General features: G+C 42.9%; 1 protein-coding gene across 1 annotated transcript in view; it reads right to left on the minus strand.

The window, feature by feature from the left end:
• ap3b1a (adaptor related protein complex 3 subunit beta 1a) overlaps positions 1-13,959 on the minus strand; it is a 174,933-nt gene that overhangs the window by 157,481 nt on the left and 3,493 nt on the right. The window lies entirely within an intron of this gene.

Raw genomic sequence — 13,959 nt, forward strand, 5'->3', positions numbered from 1 at the left:
CGTTGAAAGAGCCATATTGGACCAAAAATACAAAAAACAAATCTGTCTGGAGCCGCAAAAAATGAAAAGCCATATATAAAAGTCTTATAATGAAGATGACCTAAGTGTCTATATTAGCTACAAACCCCGTTTCCATATGAGTTGGGAAATTGTGTTAGATGTAAATACAAACGGAATACAATGATTTGCAAATCATTTTCAACCCATATTCAGTTGAATATGCTACAAAGACAACATATTTGATGTTCCAACTGAATAACATGTTTTTTTTTCTGCAAGTAATCATTAACTTTAGAATTTGATGCCAGCAACACGTGACAAAGAAGTTGGGAAATGTGGCAATAAATACTGATAAAGTTGAGGAATGCTCATCAAACACTTATTTGGGACATCCCACAGGTGAACAGGCAAATTGGGAACAGGTGGGTGCCATGATTGGGTATAAAAGTAGATTCCATGAAATGCTCAGTCATTCACAAACAAGGATGGGGCGAGGGTCAACACTTTGTCAACAAATGCGTGAGCAAATTGTTGAACAGTTTAAGAAAAACCTTTCTCAACCAGCTATTGCAAGGAATTTAGGGATTTCACCATCTACGGTCTGTAATATCATCAAAGGGTTCAGAGAATCTGGAGAAATCACTGCACGTAAGCAGCGAAGCCCGTGACCTTCGATCCCTCAGGCTGTACTGCATCAACAAGCGACATCAGTGTGTAAAGGATATCACCACATGGGCTCAGGAACACTTCAGAAACCCACTGTCAGTAACTACAGTTGGTCGCTACATCTGTAAGTGCAAGTTAAAACTCTCCTATGCAAGGCGAAAACCGTTTATCAACAACACCCAGAAACGCCGTCGGCTTCGCTGGGCCTGAGCTCATCTAAGATGGACTGATACAAAGTGGAAAAGTGTTCTGTGGTCTGACGAGGCCACATTTCAAATTGTTTTTGGAAACTGTGGACGTCGTGTCCTCCGGACCAAAGAGGAAAAGAACCATCCGGATTGTTATAGGCGCAAAGTGTAAAAGCCAGCATGAGTGATGGTATGGGGGTGTATTAGTGCCCAAGGCATGGGTAACTTACACATCTGTGAAGGGGCCATTAATGCTGAAAGGTACATACAGGTTTTGGAGCAACATATGTTGCCATCCAAGCAACGTTACCATGGACGCCCCTGCTTATTTCAGCAAGACAATGCCAAGCCACGTGTTACATCAACGTGGCTTCATAGTAAAAGAGTGCGGGTACTAGACTGGCCTGCCTGTACTCCAGACCTGTCTCCCATTGAAAATGTGTGGCACATTATGAAGCCTAAAATAGCACAACGGAGACCCCCGGACTGTTGAACAACTTAAGCTGTACATCAAGCAAGAATGGGAAAGAATTCCACCTGAGAAGCTTCAAAAATGTGTCTCCTCAGTTCCCAAACGTTTACTGGGTGTTGTTAAAAGGAAAGGCCATGTAACACAGTGGTGAACATGCCCTTTCCCAACTACTTTGGCACGTGTTGCAGCCATGAAATTCTAAGTTAATTATTATTTGCAAAAAAAAAAAAACGTTTATGAGTTTGAACATCAAATATCTTGTCTTTGTAGTGCATTCAATTGAATATGGGTTTTCAAATCATTGTATTCCGTTTATATTCACATCCAACACAATTTCCCAACTCATATGGAAACGGGGTTTGTATATTAGCCTACTATCAAAATGACTATGTGTCGCAGGCTGAAGCGCAAATCTTCGTTGACAGAAATTTCCTCCAGATAAATTCTAACAAAACGGAAACTCTGATAATTGCTCCCAATAAAAAGATCCCCCTGATGAAGAACTCCCTTGGTGCTCTGGGTGTTCAAAGTAGCCTCAGAAACCCTGGGCTTGTGTTGGGTCAGTCCAAGTCTTTGGAGGGTCACTGTCGTCAACTGACCAAAAACAAGTTTTTATCACCTCAGAAATATTTCTAAAGTGAGAAATTTGCTTTCAAAATGTAATGTGGAAATGATCATTCATTTCATCTCATATTGACTATTGCAATTCTCTTTTCACTCTTTTCAACAAGTCAACACTAAAGAGACTTCAGACTGGACAAAATGTGTCTGCCAGACTTTAGACGAGTGCACCCAGAACAGCCCATGTTACCCCCGTTCTATCCAGTCTTCATTGGCTTCCAGTTAAATTCAGTTTAAAGGGGAACATTATCACCAGACCTATGCAAGCGTCAATATATACCTTGATGTTGCAGAAAAAAGACCATATATTTTTTTAACCGATTTCCGAACTCTAAATGGGTGAATTTTGGCGAATTAAACGCCTTTCTAGTATTCGCTCTCGGAGCGATGACGTCACAACAAGCAATCCGCCATTTTCTCAAACACCGAGTCAAATCAGCTCTGTTATTTTCCGTTTTTTCGACTGTTTTCCGTACCTTGGAGACATCATGCCTCGTCGGTGTGTTGTCGGAGGGTGTAACAACACGAACAGGGACGGATTCGAGTTGCACCAGTGGCCCAAAGATGCCAAAGTGGCAAGAAATTGGACGTTTGTTCCGCACACTTTACCGACGAAAGCTATGCTACGACAGAGATGGCAAGAATGTGTGGATATCCTGCGACACTCAAAGCAGATGCATTTCCAACGATAAAGTCAAAGAAATCTGCCGCCAGACCCCCATTGAATCTGCCGGAGTGTGTGAGCAATTCAGGGACAAAGGACCTCGCTAGCACGGCAAGCAATGGCGGCAGTTTGTTCCCGCAGACGAGCGAGCTAAACCCCCTGGATGTCTTGGCTCGCACCGTCCCGAAGATGATCAAGAGAAGAATATCGACCCTAGCTTCCCTGGCCTGCTGACATCAACTCCAAAACTGGACAGATCAGCTTTCAGGAAAAGAGCGCGGATGAGGGTATGTCTACAGAATATATTCATTGATGAAAATTGGGCTGTCTGCACTCTCAAAGTGCATGTTGTTGCCAAATGTATTTCATATGCTGTAAACCTAGTTCATAGTTGTTAGTTTCCTTTAATGCCAAACAAACACATACCAATCGTTGGTTAGAAGGCGATCGCCGAATTTGTCACCCCAGTGGGACGTCGATGTGAATGACTGTGAGAAACCTTGGAGAGGACCGCATATGTGGGTAAACCCCCCCCCCCCCACCCACCCCCCTCTAGGGGAGACCGAATGCAATGGATGTCGAATGGGTCTGACATAATATTGTGAGAGTCCAGTCCATAGTGGATCCAACATAATAGTAAGAGTCCAGTCCATAGTGGGGCCAGCAGGACACCATCCCGAGCGGAGACGGGTCAGCAGCGCAGAGATGTTCCCAGCCAATGCACAGGCGAGCGGTCCACCCCGGGTCCCGACTCTGGACAGCCAGCATCCATGGCCACCGGACCTGTGCCCCCCCCCCCCCCCCCCCCCCCTCCACAAGGAAGAGGGGAGCAGAGGAGAAAAGAAAAGAAACGGCAGATCAACTGGTCTAAAAGGGGGGTCTATTTAAAGGTTAGAGTATACAAATAAGTTTTAAGATGGGACTTAAATGCTTCTACTAAGGTAGCATCTCTAATTGTTACCGGGAGGGCATTCCATAGTACTGGAGCCCCAATAGAAAACGCTCTATAGCCCGCAGACTTTTTTTGGGCTCTGGGAATCACTAATAAGCCGGAGTTCTTTGAACGCAGATTTCTTGCCGGGACATATGGTACAATACAATCGACAAGATAGGACGGAGCTAGACCGTGTAGTATTTTATACGTAAGTAGTAAAACCTTAAAGTCACATCTTAAGTCGACCCTAGCTTCCCTGGCCTGCTGACATCAACTCCAAAACTGGACAGATCAGCTTTCAGGAAAAGAGAGCGGATGAGGGTATGTCTACAGAATATATTAATTGATGAAAATTGGGCTGTCTGCACTCTCAAAGTGCATGTTGTTGCCAAATGTATTTCATATGCTGTAAACCTAGTTCATAGTTGTTAGTTTCCTTTAATGCCAAACAAACACATACCAATCGTTGGTTAGAAGGCGATCGCCGAATTCGTCCTCGCTTTCTCCCGTCGTGTCGTTTTCGTCGGTTTCGCTTGCATACGGTTCAAACCGATATGGCTCAATAGCTTCAGTTTCTTCTTCAATTTGGTTTTCGCTACCTGCCTCCACACTACAACCATCCGTTTCAATACATGCGTAATCTGTTGAATCGCTTAAGCCGCTGAAATCCGAGTCTGAATCCGAGCTAATGTCGCTATAGCTTGCTGTTCTTTCCACCATGTTTGTTTGTGTCGGCATCACTATGTGACGTCACAGGAAACTGGACGGGTGTATATAACGATGGTTAAAATCAGGCACTTTGAAGCTTTTTTTTAGGGATATTGCGTGATGGGTAAAATTTTGGAAAAAAAACTTCGAAAAATAAAATAAGCCACTGGGAACTGATTTTTAATGGTTTTAACCATTCTGAAATTGTGATAATGTTCCCCTTTAAGATTTTAGTCCTGACATTCCATGCGTTGCATGGTGGGGCCCCTCAGTTCATCACTGACTTGTTATGCCCCTACTCTTCAGGGCACAGCCTCCGGTCTTCAGGCCAGGGTCTTCTAAAGAGCCCAAAAACTTGTTTTAAAAGCCATGGAGACCTGGCACTCCAGGCTATAGCTCCCAGACTCTGGAACAACTTGCACCAGTCCCTCCGTGACCTTGACTGTGTTGACACTTTTAAGAAACAATTAAAAAATTCTCTTTTTAGTACAGCTTTTAGTTAATGCACCTTTTAACTATCATTTTTAATCCACTTTGTATCTTTTTATGATGTTGCCTCTGTTGTTTTACTTCACCTATGTTTTGGGATTATCTGCGAAAAGCGCTTTTTTCAATAGAATGTACTTACTTACTTCCGTGATGTCACGTGCGACACGTTGGATCTTACGTGAATTGATACCCCGTAGCACTATAAAAGTACCAAATTTCAGTAACCATCCTCACTTTTAATATACTTTAAGGAGTGATTCTCAACTACTGTGCTGCAGCTCAACTATAACTGTGCAATTTCACCTAAATGGTTGGAATTATTTTTTTTCCACTACAAAGAAAAGGGATGTACCAATAAATGGTATTAATGATACCCGCGGTAAACATCTGATGGTTAGTATTACCCATACTTGCCAACCCTCCCGGATTTTCCGGGAGACTCCCGAAATTCAGCGCCTCTCCCGAAAACCTCCCGGGACAAATTTTCTCCCGAAAATCTCCCAAATTCAGGCGGACTCAGGTCCTCCACAATATAAAAAAGCGTACCTGCCCAATCACGTTATAACTATAGAATGATGGAGGGCGAGTTCTTGGTTTCTTATGTGGGTTTATTGTTAGGCAGTTTCATTAACGTCCTCCCAGCGCGGTAACAACACACAACAACAGCAGTCACTTTTTTGTATACCGTAAAGCAGTTCGTCTGCCGTAAACAGCAATGTTGTGACACTCTTAAAGAGGACAATACTGCCATCTAGTGCATTTGATGAAAGCACTTTTGTGCGTGCCACACATCAATGCATCATCAGAGAGGGTGTTCAGCATGGTTCGAAAAATAGTGACAGAGAATAGAACAAGGATGGACAATTCAACCCTTAACTCAACAATGAGTAGATGAGTGTTATGTGTGTGTATATGTGTAAATAAATGAACACTGAAATTCAAGTATTTTTATATATATATATATATATATATATATATATATATATATATGTATGTGTGGGAAAAAAATCACAAGACTATTTCATCTCTACAGGCCTGTTTCATGAGGGGGGTACCCTCAATCGTCAGGAGATTTTAATGGGAGCATTTGCATACCATGGTTTATATAGGGCACAGAGTGGGTGGGTACAGGCTGGCCTAGGGGCGTGGTGATTGGTTCATGTGTTACCTAGGAGGTGTTTCCGTCTATGGCGGCATGTTGTTACAATTTCGCTGCGCTTGTTGAGGGATGACAGGTCTGGACGGTAGATAATAAACAGTTTCTCTTTCAAGCATAGGTTGCATCTTTTATTACCACTATTGTAAGGTGTGCTGGATGCAAGAATTTGCCATGTTATTGAATATTCAACATTATTGTCTTTGAGGTCCCAAATGTGTTTGCTGAGTTCTGTGGTATTTCGCAGGTTTTTGTTCCTGAAAGAAGCCTTGTGGTTGTTCCATCTGGTTTTGAATTCACCCTCGGTTAATCCTACATATGTGTCGGATGTGTTAATGTCCTTGCGTATTACCTTAGATTGGTAGACAACTGATGTTTGTAAGCACCCCCCGTTGAGGGGGCAATCAGGTTTCTTTCGACAGTTACATGCTTTGTTGGTTTTGGAGTCGTTCTGACTGGGGGCCGACGGCTCATTTGCAATTGTTTTGTTATATATATATATATATATATATATATATATATATATATATATATATATAGCTAGAATTCACTGAACGTCAAGTATTTTATATATATATATATATATATATATATATATATATATATATATATATATATATATATATATATATATATATATATATACATATATATACAGTATATATATATATATATATGAAATACTTGACTTGGTGAATTCTAGCTGTAAATATACTCCTCCCCTTTTAGCCACGCCCCCGTCCCACCCCGACCCCCTCCTCCCACCTCCCGAAATCGGAGGTCTCAAGGTTGGCAAGTATGGTATTACCAATTTAAATTCAAATTATCATCCCTTGCAGTATAGAATACATCTTACTTTTTTTCGTAGACGCCATTTTTAACATTTCTAATTATCTCACAAGAGTAAAACTAAGTGAACGACTTTTAATAGCAAAATGGGGAAATAATAAAAACACGCTCCCTCTGAACAAGTGGTGTGTATCTGGTGACGCGAGAGTTTTTACTTCCTTCATCGCTAAAATAGCAAAAAAGAAAAAGCGCACGTGTGGACGGGACGGGAAAAAGGGACCTGACCAAACAAAATAACAGGAAATAAATAATAATAAGAGTCACCACGGCAACAGCATGACTCACATGCTCGTGCAGCAGCTCATTCCTGAGCTAATGCTAACGCTGTCACACAGTGTATGAGCATTGTGTTGCGTTCAAGAGCACCATGCCTCACCATTCCTCACCACTAAACAACACAATGCTGATTCCTGGTCTACAAACATTCCCCAAACCGCTTTTGGTTCAGTTTTCTACCCAGACCACAAGAACGCCTGGATAAGATGCACCAAAAATATAAAACTACTAACACCGTGAAAATAAATGACTTTTTCATTGCAACAAATGAAGGTTTGGTGAAATGTGCATCCTTAGCATTGCTATTAGCGCGAAAAGTACAGGAGCTAAGGGGTTAGCACTGAGACTTGGACAAACTTTGTTCATTTCTTTCGCTCATTTTGCAGCCGTACACCTCAGTCATATCACTTGGTGCTTGATGCATGCTAACTGTTAGCATGCTAACTTTTTTGGCACATTTTGGGACTGTTTACCAAAGAGTTATATAACTTAGTACTTGATATATGCTAACTGTTAGCATGCTAACTTTTTTGGGGGGGGGTTTTGCCAATTTTGCCGCCATACACCTCAGTCTTATAAACTGGTATGTTACATATGCTAACTGTTAAAATGCTAAAGTTAACATATTATCATGCTAAAATTGGCATGCTAACTTTTTTGGCGCATTTTGTAACCCTTTACCAGAGAGTGATATAACAGTCCTTGACATATGCTAACTGCAAGGATGCTAATGTTAGCATGCTAATATTTTTTAGTCATTGTTTCCGTCATAGACCTCGGTCATATTACCTGGTGCTTGACGCATGCTAACTGTTAGCATGCTAACTTCTTTTTTTTTTGCCAATTTTGCCGCCGTACACCTCAGTCTTATAAATTGGTATGTTACATATGATAACTGCTAAAATGCAAAAATTTACAAATTAACATGCTGACATTGGCATGCTAACTTTTTTGGCGCATTTTGTAACCCTTTACCTGAGAGTCATATAACAGTACTTGACGTATGCTAACTGTTAGCATGCTAACTTTTTTTTTTTCTTCCGCCAATTTTGCCGCCGTACACCTCAGTCTACTAAACTGGTATGTTACATATGCTAACTGTTAAAATACCAAAGTTAACATATTAACATGCTAAAATTGGCATGCTAACTTTTTTGGCGCATTTTGTAACCCTTTACCAGAGGGTGATATAACAGTACTTGACATATGCTAACTGTAAGGATGCTAATGTTAGCATGATAATATTTTTTAGTAATTTTTTCCGCTATAGACCTCGGTCATATTACTTGGTGCTTGACGCATGCTAACTGTTAGCATGCTAACTTTTTTTTTTTAGCCAATTTTGCCGCCATACACCTCAGTCTTATAAATTGGTATTAACATGACATTGGCATGCTAACTTTTTTGGCGCATTTTGCAACCATTTACGCGAGATTCATATAACAGTACTTGACATATGCTAACTGTAAGGATGCTAATGTTAGCATGCTAATTTTTTTTGTAATTTTTTCCGCCATACACCTCAGTCATATTACTTGGTGCTTGACGCATGCTAACTGTTAGCATGCTAACTTTTTTTCTTTTTTTTTAGCTAATTTTGCCGCCGTACACCTCAGTCTTATAAATTGGTATGCTACATATGTTAACTGTTAAAATGCTAAAGTTAACATATTAACATGACATTGGCATGCTAACTTTTTTGGCGCATTTTGTAACCCTTTACCCGAGAGTCATAAAACAGTACTTGACATATGCTAACTGTAAGGATCCCAATGCTAGCATGCTAATTTTTTTAGTAATTTTTTCCGCCATACACCTCAGTCATATTACTTGGTGCTTGACGCATGCTAACTTTTTTTTTTTTTAGCCAATTTTGCCGCCATACACCTCAGTCTTATAAATTGGTATGTTGCATATGATAACTGTTAAAATGCTAAAGTTAATAACATATTAACATGCTGACATTGGCATGATAACTTTTTGGCCGCATTTTGTAACCCTTTACCCGAGAGTCATATAACAGTACTTGACATATGCTGACTGTAAGGATGCTAATGTTAGCATGCTAATTTTTTTTGTCATTTTTTCCGCCATAAACCTCAGTCATATTACTTGGTGCTTGACGCATGCTAACTGGTAGCATGCTAACTTTTTATTTATTTTTTTGGCCAATTTTGCCACCGTACAGCTCAGTCTTATAAATTGGTATGTTACATATGATAACTGTTAAAATGCTAAAGTTAACATATTAACATGCTGACATTGGCATGCTAACTTTTTTGACACAATTTGTAACCCTTTACCAGAGAGTCGTATAACAGTACTTGACATATGCAAACTGTAAGGATGCTAATGTTAGCATGCTGAGTTCTTTAGCCATTTTTTCCGCCATAATCCTCAGTCATATTACTTGGTGCTTGACGCATGCTAACTGTTAGAATGCAAAACATTTTTTAGCCAATTTTGCCGCTGTACACATCTAATAACTTAGTACGTTACATATGCTGAGTGTTAGCATGCTAAAGTTAGCAAACTCACATGCTTACACTGGCATGCTAACTTTTTTTTGGCACATTTTTTAATTGTTTACTCTTGGTACGTGACATATGCTAACTGTTAGCATGCTAACTTTTTTAGCCAACTTTGCCGCCGTACATCTCAGAATCTTATAACTTGGTAAATAACATACTAACTGTTAATGTGCTAATAAAGTTAGCATGTTAACATTGGCATGCTAACTTTTTGGGGACATTTTGTGATTGTTTCCCCTTGGTGCGTGTCATATACTAACTGTTAGCATGCTAACCTTTTAGCCAATTTTGACACTGTACACCAGTCTTACAACTTAATACTTGACGTATGCTAAATGTTAGACTTAGACAAACTGTATTGATCCACAAGGGAAATTGTTCCACACAGTAGCTCAGTTGCAAAGGATGGAAAGGGTAAGGATGGAAAGGATAATGCAGGTATAAAGTAGACTAAAAAGGTACCATAGTAGCAATATAAAATATAACATATGAAAATATGTAAACATACACATTAGCGTATTAACTATTTTGCAAATTTTATAACTTGGCACGTGACACATGCTAACTGCTAACATGCTAATATGTTAGCATGATAAAATGAGCACGCTAACTGTCTTAGCCAATTTTGTGCGGCGTAAACCTCAGACTCAAATAGCTTTATACGTTACACATGCTAACTGTTATCCCGCCTCCACCCACAGAGACAAGGATTGTGGATGACTGACAAGAGGATCAAAAAATCAATTAGTTAATGTTCATTTGTCGTTTGGTTAATTGATATATTTACTAACAACTACCTAACCGTTGTACACAAAACATGAAAGCTAAGGAAAACCCCATTAAACGTGTTTTCCCCCACTTCTCAGAAAATCGTGCGTGGGTCCTAATGGACAAAAAATGAGGACTTAACCTTGGCGGAGGTCTACAATACGCAGAGTGCCATTCTAAAGCAAGCATACAGTAGCGACCCAAGGCAGAGGAACCGTCTCCAAGTCCTACCCGTCACTACGAGTCTTCTTGGCCCCGCCGGCGTGGAGCGTCAGGGCCTGTTCTTCCTGGCTGAGCTCGGCCTTCAGGGACAGCTGCAGGTGCTCGGCCGACGCCAGCGCCGTCCTGACGGCGTCGGCGGCCTCCGAGCGCAAAGAGGACAGGTTGAGGTCCATGTCGTCCCTCCAGGAGACAAAGATCTTCCTACTGGAGGAGGAGGAGGAAGAGGAAGGTCTTCCTTCTGGAGCCCAGAGAGAGTACATCCAGGTCAGGGAATGAGTCTGCTTCAGGCTGTGTGCGCTGCTCCTCTGGCTCTGATTGCACGTTCTTGTCTCCTTCCAAACTGTCACTGCTGCCTTCCTCGCCACTTTGGCAAGTCACAAGATCAGCTTGTCACTCTTGTGATTTCCTTCTTCTTCTGCTGTTGACGTCTACACTTCTGCTGTCACTGCCAAACGTGATTCCTCCAGAATTCTGCCCCTACGACTCCGCCTCCAGCGGGTCTGCAGTCACTCACTTCCCTCTGGAAGTGAACACGGGCACCTTGTCCTCTGTGGAGGCCAAACACTGAGCTACTTTTCAACACCCGGGCTGCAACACCGGGTTGTCTACGAGGGCCCAATCAGTGAAAGAATGCCAGGAAATACCCCGGCTCATGAGGCGGTGTTTGGCACTTCTCACGGAGGCCTGGGCCGATAACGAATGATCAAATTAACCACTGATGTAACCATAGTACATCATAATAATGCAAGTATACCCTTTAAAATGCACAAAACTTACATCTCGTGTACAAAACCCAAAACCAGTGAAGTTGGCACGTTCTGTAAATGGTAAATAAAAACAGAATACAATGATTTGCAAATCCTTTTCAACTTATATCCATCCATCCATCCATCTTCTTCCGCTTATCCGAGGTCGGGTCGCGGGGGCAGCAGCTTAAGCAGGGAAGCCCAGACTTCCCTCTCCCCAGCCACTTCGTCCAGCTCCTCCCGGGGGATCCCGAGGCGTTCCCAGGCCAGCCGGGAGACATAGTCTTCCCAACGTGTCCTGGGTCTTCCCCGTGGCCTCCTACCGGTCGGATGTGCCCGAAACACCTTCCTAGGGAGGCGTTCGGGTGGCATCCTGACCAGATGCCCGAACCACCTCATCTGGCTCCTCTCGATGTGGAGGAGCAGCGGCTTTACTTTGAGCTCCCCCCGAATGACAGAGCTTCTCACCCTATCTCTAAGGGAGAGCCCCGCCACTCGGCGGAGGAAACTCATTTCGGCCGCTTGTGACCTATGGTCATGACCCAAAGCTCATGACCATAGGTGAGGATGGGAACGTAGATCGACCGGTAAATCGAGAGCTTTGCCTTCCGGCTCAGCTCCTTCTTCACCACAACGGATCGATACAGTGTCCGCATTACTGAAGACGCCGCACCGATCCGCCTGTCGATCTCACCATCCACTCTTCCTCCACTCGTGAACAAGACTCCGAGGTACTTGAACTCCTCCACTTGGGGCAAGATCTCCTCCCCAACCCGGAGATGGCACTCCACCCTTTTCCGGGAGAGAACCATGGACTAGGACTTGGAGGTGCTGATTCCCATCCCAGTCGCTTCACACTCGGCTGCGAACCGATCCAGTGAGAGCTGAAAATCTTGGCTGGAGGAAGCCATCAGGACCACATCATCTGCAAATAGCAGAGACCTAATCCTGCAGCCACCAAACCAGATACCCTCAACGCCCTGACTGCGCCTAGAAATTCTGTCCATAAAGGTTATGAACAGAATCGGTGACAAAGGGCAGCCTTGGCGGAGTCCAACCCTCACTGGAAACGTGTCCGACTTACTGCCGGCAATGCGGACCAAGCTCTGGCACTGATTATACAGGGAGCGAACTGCCACAATAAGACAGTCCGTTACCCCATACTCTCTGAGCACTCCCCACAGGACTTCCCGGGGTACACGGTCGAATGCCTTCTCCAAGTCCACAAAGCACATGTAGACTGGTTGGGCAAACTCCCATGCACCCTCAAGGACCCTGCCGAGAGTATAGAGCTGGTCCACAGTTCCACGACCAGGACGAAAACCACACTGTTCCTCCTGAATCCGAGGTTCGACTATCCGGCGTAGCCTCCTCTCCAGTACACCTGAATAGACCTTACCGGGAAGGCTTTTCAACTTATATTCAACTGAATAGACTGCAAAGAAACAACATTTGTTTTGCATATAACCATTAACTTAGAATTTAATGGCAGCAACACATTGCAAAAAAGTTGTCACAGGGGAATTTTTACCACTGTGTTACATGGCCTTTCCTTTTGACAACACTCAGTAAACGTTTGGGAACTGAGGAGACACATTTTTGAAGTGGAATTCTTTCCCATTCTTGCTTGATGTACAGCTTAAGTTGTTCAACAGTCCGGGGGTCTCCGTTGTGCTATTTTAGGCTTCATAGTGCGCCACACATTTTCAATGGGAGACAGGTCTGGACTACAGGCAGGCCAGTCTAGTACCCGCACTCTTACTATGAAGCCACGCTGTTGTAATACGTGGCTTGGCATTGTCTTGCTGAAATAAGCAGGGGCGTCCATGATAAAGTTTCTTGGATGGCAACATATGTTGCTCCAAAACCTGTATGTACCTTTCAGCATTAATGGCGCCTTCACAGATGTGTAAGTTACCCATGCCTTGGGAACTAATACACCCCCATACCATCACACATGCTGGCTTTTTAACTTTGCGCCGATAACAATCCGGATGGTTCTTTTCCTCTTTTGGTCCGGAGGACACGACGTCCACAGTTTCCAAAAACAATTAGGAAATGTGGACTCGTCAGACCACAGAACACATTTCCACTTTGCATCAGTCCATCTTAGATGAGCTCGGGCCCAGCGAAGCGTTTCTGGGTGTTGTTGATGAATGGCTTTGGCTTTGCATAGTAGTTTTAACTTGCATTTACAGATGTAGCGACCAACTGTAGTTACTGACAGTGGTTTTCTGAAGTGTTCCTGTGCCCATGTGGTGATATCCTTTACACACTGATGTCGCTTTTTGATGCAGTACCGCCTGAGGTATCGAAGGTCACGGGCTTTGCCGCTTATGTGCAGTGATTTCTCCAGATTCTCTGAACCTTTTGATGATATTACGGACCGTAGATGGTGAAATCCCTAAATTCCTTGCAATAGCTGGTTGAGAAATGTTGTTCTTAGACAATTTGCTGACGAAAAAGACCTTGCTTGGATGGCGACATACAGTATGTTGCTCCAAAACCTGTATGTACCTTTCAGCATTAATGGTGCCTTCACAGATGTGTAAGTTACCCATGCCTTGGGCACTAATACACCCCCATACCATCAAGGTACTCAAGGACATCACCGGCCCCCTCCTGGACGCACTGCAGTTCGCCTACAGAGCCAACAGGTCTGTGGATGA

Source organism: Nerophis lumbriciformis, linkage group LG11 (assembly GCF_033978685.3).
Source record: "Nerophis lumbriciformis linkage group LG11, RoL_Nlum_v2.1, whole genome shotgun sequence".
Taxonomy (NCBI): Eukaryota; Metazoa; Chordata; class Actinopteri; order Syngnathiformes; family Syngnathidae; genus Nerophis; species Nerophis lumbriciformis.